A 14,949-nucleotide genomic window follows, 5' to 3' on the forward strand; every position below is an offset into this window, starting at 1 on the left:
AGTGCTAGGGAGCTGGGGGTGGGCTGCCAGTATGGCTTCCTCTTAAGGGTCTTCTTAACCCTTCTAGCTTTACAATATGGTTGACAAGCTAACTTCAGGGTGACAGCTATCTCTCCAGAGCCAGTTCTCAAATATGGCTCTCTGTGAATAACTCACTGGTCAATAGTTGCTCCAACTTTCTCTTTCCAGTCTTCCCCTTGATATGGTAGGCTATCTCTCATCCAAATGTATACTTCTTCCTCTCATCTCAATAAAGCCATGTCCATTTGGAAAATTTTAAAAAGTGGCCTGTAAATATTTTTATTTGTTCTAATTTTTACCCAAAAAAAGGTGGTCCACCACGGCTGGCTTCCAAAACCACAACTCTGAGTGTAAGAGGAAAAGCAAACTTCTGCAGGGCTTTCCATTGTAAACAGTGGCTTTCCTGCCATCAACAGTTAAGCAGAGTTTGTAATTCAATATGAGGCCATTCTGAATCACTGGCATAGACCAAAATCCAAGGGATTAGCACTGTTGCTATGAACCTTACGATGTCTCACTGTTTATCACAGGCCCCAGTGGTTCTAGTCTACTTTTTTTTTTAACTTAAAATATACACAAAAATGAAGAAGAGCATAATACCAAATTTGACAGATATGAAAATAACTAGAACTTTCATTACAGGGCAGGTAATGTAGTGTGGTCAGAGTCGACTGAATATTTGAGTAGAGAGCTGAAAATCAAGCTGACTATCCAAAGATTGTTCCCCTTCCCTTGACTTCTCATGTATGGAAGCTCAGCGTTAAATGGTCTGGTAGGTGATTTTTACACAATTTGGAAGGTCAAACTGCATCAATACCTCTTCAAAGAGAGGGCAAGCAAATTCTCCTGTGCACACATAAATGAAACCAGATAGACCTGTGACATCAAGTGCAACCTGAGGCCAAAGATTCACAATCAATCCTGAAGAGCTTGAAACATACATAAAACAAGGCCAGCCCCCACGGGACATGGGGGCTGGTTCTCCAGGACCATTATGGGCTTAAGGCACCATCTGGAAAGGATCTGGCTTTGCCCGATGAAGACTTCTAAAATTACCTCTGAAAAGATCAAGGGTAAATGTCACGTAATATCGGACGGCTCCTCTTCCTGGGTAGTGTTTTGATCCCTTCCAGAAAAAGGATCTCTGTTTGGTTTACGCCTCTCTCCTAACCTCGATCTCAGCAGCAGATGCAGCACGCCTGCCTATAGTGAAGATTCATCACCAAGAGGCTCCAAGTCTAATCCTTATTAGATTTCTCCTAGAATGTGGTCATAAAAATAACCTTCAACTGGAAGCCAGGAGTCTTTGATGCTGACTCGCAACACCCTTATCTTCTTTTGGGCTTAGTTCACTCATCTGAAAATCCCGTGCTGGGACTCACAGATGCTTAAGTCTATTTCTGGTTCTGAAACACTGAGTCAGAAAATTAACGTTTCCTCCATGCTTTAATTTCTTAAATTCCCTTCTAATTATTCTATAACCGTAGAGATGTGAGGATGGGGCTGGTGTGAGGGAGGACCACGAGGACTGTGGGGAGCTGCTGTTCCCTTGCTGTCGTCTTGCTTTCAACCTCAGTCATCAACCTTGCCCTCCTGGTTAGTTAATTTTCTTTTCTTTCTGCCTCAGCTTCTCTACCTAATCCACATTGTCCAAAAAACAGTACCCTAACTCTCTAAGATTGCTACTACACAGATATATGTGTATATGCACATACAGGATTCCATATTTATGTACAAAAATGTTAAACAGAAACTACGGAGAGACTTCATAAGGCCACAAGTAAGTCCTAGCATCTTACAGTGTGAAAGGGCTAGAGAAACTATTAATTCACTAGAAAGGTGTTTTTCACAACATCCATAATTTAAAACAGAATTCCAATTCTAATATCCTTTTTCCTGCTGAAAATTGGAATCTTGAAAGTTGCAGGATAACCCCAAATCTAAATATATATTATTCTACTCCAGTTCACCTATAATGATATAAAACTCAATTGGAGACTGTTCTTATAATCGTGTGTGTGTGTGTATGTGTGTGTGTGTGTGTGTTTGAAAAGCAGGTATGTTTTACTTTTTCAGCTTTGATCTTCTATGGTAACTCTGTTGAAATACCAAATGTAAATTATGTTTATTTAACTCAAGGATGATAACTCCAGCCTCCAATGCACTTTGAGCAAATCTGGATTGAATTTTTCTATTACACACACTGCTGATTTGCAACCATAAAGAAATATCGCCATTAGGCACATTTTTCCCTGTGTTCTGTTTTGTTTATTTTTATGTGTAGCATTAAATTATTAATAGACCCTCAAAATAGAATGAGAATTTAATTAAACAAATATTCTTTGGTTAAAACTTAGCTATCAATGTATCTATTTCCATAGGATTAAAACTGGTCTATGACAACCTAAAATAAAACATTCCTTTACAAATCTGTTTCAGCATAAACGGAACTAACACACTCAATTCCACTGGTGAAATTGTGTTCTTTTTCCATTGCTCTGACTGCGTTGATTACTAGTGCTTGCACGGGTACTAAAATCCAAAGTTGTTCCTCTTTTCTCTTTCGTAATTCTTGGTTAAAAGTATACTTGGGGGCCTCCCCTGGTGGCGCAGCGGTTGAGCGCTGGGCTGCAAAGCTGCCTGCAGCCCCTGCAGCGCCGGTTCGATCCCCGGCCACCGGCGAGGGTCCCACATGGCACGACAGACCTCTCCTGCCGGGCCCGCTGCTCCCCTCAGCAGTGTACTTCGTCAGTCTGCCTGTTCTGTTTCACACTCTGGCTCTGGTGAATTCTCTCCCCTCCTGCGGTTCTGACTGTACCCAGTGCTTGTATGAATAAATAAATCTTTAAAAAAAAAGTATACTTAGGAAATATATCTTTAAAGAGTTTAGTCTACATTTAAAAGTCTACTGGCTTAAAATTTCACAGCGCGCTGCGTGGAAGGATATCCTTGTTGAGGGGAAGAACTACCGTGACTTGCAGCGCTTTGCTCGAACCTCAGAGGCAAGGTGCCAGGGGGTGCCTTCTATAATTTGCTGTCGCTGAGTTAAGAAAGAAGGCACACACAGACTTTTAGAGCAATGATGAGTCCATGAAAGATGAGGAGATGAGGAAGGCGGGTATCTCTCAGAGAGTTGTGATTTTGAAACATAAATATTTCTTTGGCTTGACTTAGATGGAAATTTGTCACTGACTTGTGTTCCATAACTATGAAACGTGAATATCTGGACTGCGGAATAGCTTCTCTTGATAACAATTAAATAATGTAAAAAAATGTTTACGGTTCAGGTATCATATAGGCAAAGTTTCTAGAAGGTAAGTTAACTAACTTCCTATGAGAGTAAGGGGCAAATTTTAGCTAATCTACAGCAGGGATGCTACCAAATCCACACATACCCTGTCTCTCTCTATAAATATGTCAGAATTAAACCCTTAACAAGACTAAGATACTACGCCAATAATGACCACAAAACAAGACCAAACAAGGTCTACAAATCCACTTCCTTCCGACTCCCAATTACCTTCACCTTGTAGCCATCAAAGACTTCCCACTTACCCTTGTCAAGCTGCCTTCCTCTGCTTTTACTGGTAAACGTGATCCCAATTAAGAGATGAAATCATTTCCACATGGAAGCCATGTGGCTTAAAAACATCTTCCCAGGAGAAAGAGCGAACTGGTTGCTACGTAAATGTGTGGCAAAGCAAGCACCTTACACGTTAGCAGTGCTCCTCTGAAGTGACTGCACCCTGTACCACGGAACCTGCTGCATCTGCCACCACACCAGACTTCCCTAAGAACAAAGGGGCAGCATTTGTCATGTCAGAGCTAATAAGTGATTCTGCATTTCTGTGTGGGAATTATTTCAAAAACCCTTGATGATTTAGTGGCTTTTGAGAACCACATTTAAATTCTCAATCTTACTATGTGTTGCATGACCAAATTACTCTAGGTAATCGTATTCACAAATGCCAACTCTCGATATCCCACAAGGGAAAGAAAGCGCTCCCCACCTATCCCCGGATCCCCTCTCTCGGGCTGGACCTCTCCCTGAGTTTGGATGTCGTTTTGTGTCATCATTGCTAACTTTGGATGAATACATTTGACCCCATTTTTGTTTTTCCTTCTCAGTGAAATTATGGATCTAAAAGTTTGGACATTTAAAGGCTTTTGATACACTGGTAGGTCTGTGGCCAACTGCAACGTGGCCCAAAGCAAATCGCTTTGCATGCTCATGGGATCGAGCGTGATTCTGGGGACACTGGCTTTGCTAGTCCAGGCCACTTTGCTGCATCATGGGCCAGCTTTTCAATCCGTTATCTGCTTTGAATATCATCTCTCCACATCTAGCCCCCTCGTGGAAGTAAGTTAACTCATTGGAACCAACCCCTATTACTACACATTCAGATTTTTTCCAATATACCTTTGTCACAAACATAGAAGGGAAGGAGTCATTGCTGAGGGGGGAAACAGGAGTAAGGTAAGGACGAGGAAAGGAAAAAATACCTGAAAATCTTTGAAAATTTTGACAAAAATAAGGAAAAAAACTGACATAAAGATAAGGTTTATAGGCACCACCTTCATAGTACAAATACCAGTGTTTGGACAACCGGTGTCTGTAGCTCTTTGTTTTTGAACAAAAACAAAAACAAAGTGTCATTTTGACTGGTTGTCACACTGACTGACTGATTCCTACCCACCATTTTTCAGTCAAATGACTTGGCAACTACCAGCCCATCCCATCCAAATGTTAAACATCTTATGTTTTTAAATCTTAGCCAATATAAGAAGCAGACACTGATAGCTCCTTACTCTTTTAATTTGGGTGAGGTTTCTACTAGTTTAACAAATACTATTAAATATTATTACTCTCACAAAAACAACAGCTAACTATGGAGGGTTGAGTATGTAGCAGGCACTATTCTAGGTGCTCCATGTGTATTCCTGAGGTCACCTGGATTTTCATTTTTATAAAATATCTGCTCATTAACCTATTTCAGTTTTTACTCATTTATTAATGCATTCTTTCCTTTAAGAACTACTGGTGGAGAGCCTACAGTGTGTTAGACACCGGATCCATCTACTGGTGAATAACCTCCTCGGCCTTTGTGACATTGACTTCCTAGTGAGGAAGACAATTGAACAAATTAAATTTAAATTTATAAAATATTTTGCATGCTGTAAAAGAAATACATAGGATGCAGAGAAAGAAAGAGAATAAAATGGGAGCATAAGGGAAGGTTTCTTTAGAGAGGTCATAGTGACGTGGAGACTCAAATGAGAAAAGCTGTGGGGTCACAGGTTTCTGGGCAGAAAATGAGCGGAGCATGTGCAAAGGCCGGGGGGGCAGAAAGAGCTGGGAGGATTCAAATACTAAAAGGCAAGCAAGCTGCAGACACAAAAGGTGGCTGGAGAGAAAGGTGTGTGTTGAGTTTAGAGTTACAAAGGACTCAGCTACAAGCCAAGACAAGGTAGTTGGGTTCTCTCTGAAGTACAGTGGAAACACACTGATGCAAATTTTATGTGAAAGAGGTATCTTGAGCTCCCATATGGAGGCTAGAAGGGGCAAGAACACAAGAGATCCCTGAAGACGCCCCTGCAGTGTGCCTGGCACCCACAATCCAACCCCATTTTTCCTTTCCACGCTTTAAACTTAGAGAGTCTTCTCCCATCCAAAGCTCACATATTGTGATCATTTAGAATGTTTAACGTTCAGCTCTTTACCCTACGTCAAATCTATTTTTCTAGGAGCTGTGAGATCATGAGCCAGACTGTTTTCATTTTGTGACAGGCTCACCGATGGTACCAACTCACTTATTCTTCTCTTTTCCCCAACTGGTGATCATCTTTATCAGTATTATGTGTGCACAGACACAGCAGCTCCTTGAATAAGGTTTTGTTCAACATCACCGAATGATGTCATTAGAGGACCTGCCTTTGGTCAATGTCCTTTTGCTGAAAGTCACAGTTTCCAAGAACCTATTGAGGAAGTTAGGTGAGAACTTGCTTCACTTGGGTCTGCTCTGGGTTGGCTACTTTTACACTGATTACAAGGAAAAGCGTCAAAGGGGAAAACTTCACGAACTAGTTATGCAGCTTCAACTAATAGAGGAAGCTCTACTCCACTGGAGTTCTTGTCACCATCCAGTACATCTCCCATAGGGCTACCCAATCTCTTTTCCTTCCACCACCTTCCCACTCTCACGGTCTGCTAGGCTTTGCACTGAGGAGAACACTCATCGACACAGACCCATTCTCTCCACCAATGCCACCTCCATACACACTCAAGAAACACTGCCAGGTCCCATCAACCCATGCAGGAGAACCAGGTCTTCTTTCTCTGGGAGGCCTTAAGGCTTCGAGGAAATAAAAAGGAGATTTGCCACATTATTTAAAGCAAACATTCATCTCTCATTGTTTAGAACAGGCTGATGCTCTTCAATGAAAGGCTAAGTCTTCTGTCCCCAATCCAAAGTACTCTGATTTCTGAATTCTTGATTAAAGAATTCCGATAAGGAGTGAGAGAGATTAGTTTCCATTCTCAGTGCCAAAGGTATCATGGGAAGGATTACAACTCTGTAATCACATTTTGACATATACATGAAGTGCTACACAAAGAGAAGACAAGGAACAACTAGGCAAAACGCCAATGACTGTGTATAGGGTGAGCGTTAGAGAGGGCCAACAGCATTGCTAACTTCTATCAGCCAAAGAGGATTGTGGGAAATCTTGAGCATCAAGCTGTACAGCCAACCAGGAATTGTGGAGGTAGCCAAATTATCCTGCAGTCTAGTCTCCACATTTTCCTGTTCCAGGCAGCTCTTTCATCAGTATTAACATGCTGGTGTCTCTCCTCACCTTCCCTTCAGGGGAGGCAAAGTGAGGAGAAAACAGCTGAAGGAAAGGGAATAAACATGCTGACAGGCAGGACTCAGTCCTGAGATTTAACCAGTGACATGTTAATTGTGAAACTGGACTTTGATTTCTTCACCCCTTGAGTCAGCAATCTTGGCTGAAGTTGGGTTACAGATGTTCTCATTTTCCTTGCAAAATGAAAACCAGAGAACGAACAAACGCCCATCACTCATATGAACACTCCATCCAGCCATGATCCTCCAAAGGCAACAGTACAAGAAAACCACAAATGACCCCCAGATATGGCAAAAGGGAGCTTTTCGATTCCGTATCTCCCATCCTTGTGCGATGTGCTCCACAGTTGAGTCAGCAACCCTTCACCGATGCTAAGATAGTCCTCACGGAGCTTTATAGTATTTTTAACTCTGCTTGTTATATTTGGTATTTACTAAAATGTTTTTAAGAGTTCTTGCAGGAAAGTGCATCTAGATGGGAAACTATTTGGCAGAGATAAGAGCTCTGGGGACAGATACCTTTGTGCAGATAAGAATTTTCAGTTTTATGATTAAGGAAGAATTTACTATGGCACAGGCTTCTCCTGCACGATCATCCGCGGGCTATTCTGACAGAGCCAGGGAGTCTTCTCGTACAGACGCGGGCCTGCAGATACCTTCTCGGTGTGGAAAGAGACAGAGGTTCATTCTGAAGCTTGTTTCCATGAAAAGCAGCTAAGACACTGCCAAACTGAAGAGAGACACGCTCAGCAAGTTCCTGGGCGCCGGTGACTAGTGTGGTGAGGCAGGGACGCTGGGCAAGTAAAATGAGCAAAATTCAGGAGACCTGAGTTTGGGTCTAGTTTCCTTCCACTATGAGCTGCGTGACCTCGGAAGGGCCTTTCGCCTAGCTGGGCGGCGGTGCTCTCTTCCACAAGGCAGACGGCTGGAGAGCTGATCTCTCACTGCCTGATCCTCTGATTCAAATGGAAGCGCCAGAAGCACAAGAAGAGCAGCTCTAGCTTGACTGTGAAGGCATCTCACACGATGGGGAATTCCAGCCTTGCACTGCCCTCGGAACTCACTCAGGTCCTAATGGCCCATCACAGTAGAGGAAGGGGTGGAAGAAAGCAAAGCTTCCTGGCCAACCATTGCATTCAAGGCCAGAGACAGCTCCTAGCATGAGGCGAAAATGACCCCGGGGTTGTTCCCTTCTTCGTAGCCCAAAGCCAGCTGGAGTCTACCTCAACTCCTTTGAAAATATTCTTTAAAAAAAGTTATTTTTCATGGAGCTAATTTTTCATTGGTTTTCAACAGTGTATATGCTTCCGAGGTACAGGCCCACAGCTTTTCACAAGTATGTTACCTCCCCAACCCCACCACCGAGGTACCCATCGTAAATCAGTGCACGTTTAGCCATTCAGCATCAACCTACCCTATGCCAAGACAAGTCCCGCACCTGTCCTGTGGGGCTCTCTGGCCTAGAGACCCTCCCCTGGTGGCTGAGTGACATCACCTAGACATGGAGGCCCTCTCTGATTTCCCCGACTCCCTCAGGAGGGGCCCTGGCTCCAGACTCCTCCTGGGCGACGGCCTTGTGCCACTGTCTTGGAAGGGACTTCCCTTCTCACGCAACCGTATCTGCACACTCTGCAAGGAAGTTCGGGTGCCTGCCTCTCACACACCGGTCCCTTCCTTGATGGATCCCCAAAGCCTCAAACTGCTACACCAGCCCATCTAAATAACGGAAGTGTACAAACGGGTTCCTAGAATATTGGCCACGGGCTCCTGCTTATCCCCAGACAAGCAGAGAGCAAGGTCCCTACTGCTCAGCAGGGGCTGTGAGAAACTGAGTTCTGCTGAAGGCTGGAGGCTGGTGGAAGAGGTGGGTGCTGATTCCCATCCTCCACTCTCAGGCAGTAGGAGCTACGGCAGCTCCAGAGCCTGAGGTTAACCTGACAGACCCACTGAGGCTGTTTGGATCCTCCCTCCATACCCAAAATGGAATGAAAATCCAAGCTGCCAGACGCGGTGTGTGGTGAGTGGCCTCCTCAGAGGATGCCGGAAAGGGCTAGGTGACATAATTTCGGAGGGCAGGAGGAATTGGCCTCTCTGCCCCACCCCCATAGACAAACATTGACTAAAGAGGGGAAGAAGATGCCGCATCTCTAGACCTTCTCACAGAGCTCTCCACACTGGGCAGCGCCCCCTCTACTACTCTGCCTTTCTCAAAGCCCACCATGTCCACTCGTCAGGTGGCCCACCGCAGTACCGTCGAGTTAGCAGATGAGTGTCCCTTCCACTGTGCCCTTCCAGCCCTTGATTATTTTTTGTTTGCCCTCACACTTTCCCAGGGTCCTGCACACGGCTGGACCTCAGTACAGATTTGCTGAGCTCGACTGAACTATGATGGCATGGATGCCTTTCTGGGAAACCCTCCCAATTGCCCATAGTCAGTGTGGAAGTTCTTCCAAAATGAGAGGCTCTGACAGCTTTCTCACCCCACGGCACTAAGCCAAGGGGAGCAACCTGCGATGGACGGTGAGGACTCGCTGCAGCTTTAAGGCCCCTCCTGTAGATAAGTCCTCATCACTGACTGAGAGCCGGTTTGAGTTGCAATATTTTAATTCGCCTCCATCGTGGAGCACTACACCTGTCCAGAGGAGAACTCTTAACAAAGCTTTAATCACAATCATATCTCACAAGGAATGTGCTTGTTGCATTTTACTGTTTGTGCCAATTCTCCAAGAGCTCCAGGAGCTCCGGGATTTGTGCTGTGGTCTACGCCTAGGCCCGTGTTCGCAGCAACAAGACCAGTCCTAGAAATCGCTGCCCCCAGCTCATGGGCATCCACAGGAGCTCCGCCTTTAATGTGACTCATAGAGCCTCTGAAGCTCTCTCGTATTTTCACTGGAGTAGAAAGAATATGCGATGTCTTCCTGGGGAAAGACTTATTATATCCTAAAAGCACACGTGTGGCACCACAGACAAGATTGCGATGCATAAAGTCCACGCAGCTATAGTGGAGGCGACACCTCGCTCTTGGCACAGCTTTGACCAGGCTCTCCAGCTGCGCTCCTCGCTAATCTGTGATCCCGGTTACTAGGGCACCTGTGCGTGAATGGCACGGGGTGGAACTTCCGCTTTAAACTTTTGAACACCTACCCACTCTTCACTTACTGGCAGAAGAGGGCCTACCCCATCACTGGAATATTCTTCCTAGATGATGAGGTCAGCGGGGACATCTTGAAGGAATAAGAGCATCTGGCACCCTTTGTGAGCACCAAGAATGGTATTTCTGGGGTGAATGGGCTGCCCTGGGCAAGAGCAACCTTTTGTACAGCTGATTTGAACAGATCCTGACCACTGTTTACTTGAACATTCCTAACTGCAAATGAAGTGCCAACTATGGGCTGCCAACCACAGGACAAGTCTTTGAAGTTGCTGGGTGCATTTCTTGGGGTCCTCCTATTTACCAAACAAGACAAACAGACCGAGTTGTACCTATTCTCAACACTGAATTGGAACCAAGTTCCACACTTGTCTGTGGGGTGATGCCGATCATCTGTTTGGGCTCTGTGGCCCGGGCACGCAGGTCCCTCAACAGGAACTGTGTTGTTCAGTTCCAGAGGGGACAAGACTGTGCACAGCAGCCCGCCCCCGGAACCTCAAACCACACTCCAGGAAACCTGGACACAGGGAGACAGGGCAGAGAAAGCCCTGGGCAGCCTGGGACAAAATCCGACAATGACAAACTTGGTCTTGGTCCCCCCACGCCAGCAGTGTGCGTCATTTCCTTTGGCTCTGTCACACCCCACCGATCTGTTTGTGCAGCCTCCTCCCCCAGTGAGGATCCCCAAAGAGTTCTGCACTGCCGCCACAGAGTCTTTCGGGCAGGCCATTATAAGACACGACCCTGCCCAGCTTCTCCTCTTCCTCCTTCCATCCACACAAGCAAAATCAACCCTCCCTCCTTCTGACACCTCAGAGTTTCACATATGGCTGTCCCAGCATCTCCCACATCCCACGAGACTCATGAAGTTTGCAGCTCCTCTCCCCGGCTAGACTGTGACCTTATTTCAGGTCTGCGGTTGCATCTTATTCACGTGGCATGTCCAGGGCATAGCGGTGAAGACAGGAGGGTTACATGGATCTCAGGGGGCAGAGAAGTCTTCCCCGAAGAGGTAGGACATGGGTGGGACTTCAGTTAATGACAGGAGGGAGAGGGTGGAAGCCCCAACTCCATACTAGTACAGGCCTGGGCGCTTTGTAACAGCCTTTTCCCCCCAAATGCTCTGCTTCCCTTGACCTGAGCCCAGGGAGGCCAGGAGAGTCTCTGTGCCTCCTGGGGACACTTCCCCCCCCCCCCAAGTGCCTGTTCAAATACATGTATTTAGGAGCACAAAAGGGACAAGCAGCCAGAATTCATTTGGGTGACTGTGACTTACTTTGAGCATTTCTCAAAGTATCTAATTAAACATGGACCATAAAAAGAAAAGAAAAAAAATCAGTGGAAAATAAAAACCAGAGGAAAATTTTTATCAGCAAGAATCATAAAACTGTATCATTAAAAATCTTGGATTCCTAAAGAAATCAAATCATATTAGGTTTCCAGAAATAGCCTCATAGAGATAAAGGCCATTCATTTTTTAAAGGTCCATTCAATGTTTAATGTAACATTGATCATTACAGTATTTTTTAGTTCTCTTCTTTTATATCCGTACCTATGATTCTGACAACAAAAATCTAGATTCTGAAAAATACTAACAAATGCACTCAGTTGTTTTATCTCCTAACATACACACATTTGTTTTAAAATTTGTAGTGCCAACACTAACAATGAAACTAAGGAGGGGAGCTTACATTTTTGGTGCAGTTCTGTCTCTACAATGAATCCCACTAAAACTGTACAGACAAATGTTTAAAAGCCTTTAAAACCAATATTTTCTCTTTGTGATGATGTTGCTGATATGTTTACAAAGATTTCACACTCTTCATTTGTTTGCGTTTAATTTTACGATTTATTTTTTCCCCTTTTCTGGTTTAGCTTGATGATTTAAATATGCAAACATATACATCTTTCAAAATTCAAAATAAGAAGATATCCTGAGAAAAGTCTCAGATTGATCCTTATCCCGCACAAAGAGAATGATCTTTAAATACCCATCCCAGAGGGCTCTGCTCTATGCATAAAATAAATGAAGAGAAGCCTCTGGAAGGGAGGGCTCCTCTTCCAGCAAGAGTGCTTCCCTCCCCAGTAGCTCTGGGATAGCTGGAGCCCTTAGCTCAAGCTCCCTTTGTCAGAAATGCGCTGCCCATGTCAAGCTACGCCTCTAGGAGAATACCTGTCATTCTTCCTCAACAAGAACTGCAAACTTTCAAGGACAAAATTTACAAGCTCATGTCTGGTTACCTGTTTTTGCAATGTAATGGCTTTTTATTTTATTTTTTAAATTAATTAATTTATATATATTTTATATCATTGTTCATTTTTAAACAATGCTCACCTGTGCACCATCACCACTGTGTAATGGCTTTTAAGTGCTACTTTAGGAAGTCATTCTTTGGAGGGGAGGCCTCCGGTGGGAAGGAGCTGGCTCTCCCCATATCCCAAAGTGAAGAGGACGAAGCCCAGACGGGCAGGGGAGAGGAGGAGCTAAGGATTTGGGATCAACTGCAAAGTCAGGATCCATTTCAAATGTGCTGGGTGACATGGAAGAACTGAAATTCCCTGATAGAAACCGGTAGAAAGCAGACATGTTCGCAGCTTACCCTCCAGAATTGTGATTGTCAAAATTGCTGCCCTTTGGATATGCTGTAAAAGTATTTCCCCTTGGGGCCTCCCTGGTGGCGCAAGGGGTTAAGACGCAACCTATGAAGCTATCAGCAGCCACTGCAGCACGAGTTCGATCCCCAGCCAGGGAGCTGACCCACATGGTACAGCAGACCTCTCATGACTCGCCCACTGCTCCCCTCAGCAGTGTATTTCAGTCAGTCTGCCTGTTCTGCACCCCACTCTGTCTTTGGTGAATCCTCTCACCTCACCCTTCACACCTCTGGCCTGCACCCCAGTTCTTGTATGCATAAATAAATAAAATCTTAAAAAAAAAGTATTTCCCTGGAAGCCACAAATGACTACAGATAGACAGACAGACAGGTGGATGGCAGACAAATAGATTGATCTCTCTATATGTATCAAATTAAGGCAGAGGGGTTGTAGACTGGCGCTGAGTGTACACGGGTGACAAAATATTTGAAATGGCACTTTGCCTTAGATGAACACAAAAGCTGGCCGATGTGGGGGGCAGCTGCCTCTCTTGCTCCTGGTGTGGGCAGCAGGGCCTGACCACAGCCGGGCCACTCTGGCGGCTCTCTGGATGGGAGGTGACCATGGTGGGTGTGGCTATAAATCGCAACTCAACCCACAGCCACCTTGGGTGGATTCATGGGAAGGTCACTTTGTTTTCCAGTTGTATTATTTTTTACTGATCTAACGCTGTGTGATTTAGGGGTGCAGGTTCCCACCTGTATGTTACCACGCCACACCCACCAGAGCATCTGGCTGGGAGAGAAGTGCCCCTGGGACTGGGTCCCCCCCAAGGCACCCGAAGGTACCCCAGGGTGAGAGAGAAATGCCCGGCAGAGACACGTTGAAAGCTGCTAAGTGTGTCCCCTACTCGAGGTCAAGCTATGTCCTGCAAACCCACAGGAAAGATGCTAAAGCAGACAGGCCTATGGACCCCCACGGGAAAGCCAGGGCCTCCAAACTTCTGATCTCATCGCGGCTCTCTCACTTGAACCAGAGCCGCCCGCGAGGAAGCACATGGGTCTTGTAAAAAACGGTGTCGTCTTCACATTAAAAAAAAAACCAAAAACCCACGGATCTGGTCTTCATTTCCCTGCTTCCTAATCCCTTAAATCACTTATTTTATTTTAGACTAGAACGGAGCTAATGTTATCATTCTCACCACTTTTCGGGCAGCTCACACCAAGCTCAAGGCCGGCAGCCCTCAGCGCTCTCTGGTCTGCCTTCTGCGGTTCTCCCCTGGCCACTCGGAGCCGAGCAGCCCTCCACCGTGCCTGCTGCCTCTTGCGCACGCCGGCACGATGTCCGGGACTGTTCCAGTGCCGAGGGAACAGTAGTGAACAAAATGCGAGTGAATTATGCAAGATGTTTGGCAAACGCCTTTGGCAATTGAAATTTTTAAATTTTGGTTATTCAATCCACGAATATAGTCTGTTCCTCAGAAGGAAGGTCCTTTTCATTAGCTCTGCAGGCCCCGTAATAAATAAAAAGATGCAAAAGCAACTTACAGAAGGCTCACTCCATCCAGGTATTGTTCTAGGTTCTTTACACATATCACACAATTCCCCTAATGGCCCTCTGGCGGCGTTACAGTGATCTCCATTCTACAGATGAGGAAACTGAGGCCCAGCAAGCCTAAGTGACTTCCCAAAAGTCAGTCAAAGGTGGAGCCGGCCTTGAAGCCAGGCCTTCTTGGCTTCAGATTGCCTTTTTCTGACCTTCCCTGGTGGGGCTAAGGGCTCCTAAGGGTCTGCTTCTGACATAATGTAATTTAAAACAGCAGGAGGCAAGTGGAGTCATATGTTGGCAAAGGAGTCATGTTCCAGAGAGAACTGGCAATAGAAGTTGCTGTTTGGCTGCCTGATAAGGATGGAATGGGGTTTGGAGAATTTCATACTCTCATGAAATAAACATGTGATTTTGACCTTCCAGAAGTGACAAACTATTCCAAGTATCCCAGTTTTATCTTCTCTCCCTTTCAGCCTTCACTTTAGACCTCACTGTCCTGGCAGAATCTTGCTCAGAACTGCCTGTGGCTTTCCCAGGCCTGGACAAGCGCTCAGATACACAGACCCTGGCACACAGGGACACGGCTGGCTTTGGGAATAGCAAAAGGACAGAGTGTTGCTGGCAAAAGCTGGTAACATCTTGCACAAAAAAACCCCTCACTTTTGGGGGGAATGTAGGATTTGAAAGGTGAAGGGAGATTTGCCAAAAGCCACACAGCGAGATGCTCTCACCTCTTCTACAGGTGCCTGGTCAAACTTGCTCATGACA

At 45.4% G+C, this 14,949-nt stretch overlaps 1 protein-coding gene across 1 annotated transcript in view; it reads right to left on the reverse strand.

The window, feature by feature from the left end:
* PIR (pirin) overlaps window positions 1-14,949 on the reverse strand; it is a gene marked incomplete at its 5' end in the record, with an annotated part of 59,150 nt that overhangs the window by 21,378 nt on the left and 22,823 nt on the right. The gene's annotated exons all lie outside the window — the stretch shown is intronic.

The sequence above is a fragment of the Talpa europaea genome (genome assembly GCF_964194135.1).
Source record: "Talpa europaea genome assembly, chromosome: X".
Lineage (NCBI taxonomy): Eukaryota > Metazoa > Chordata > Mammalia > Eulipotyphla > Talpidae > Talpa > Talpa europaea.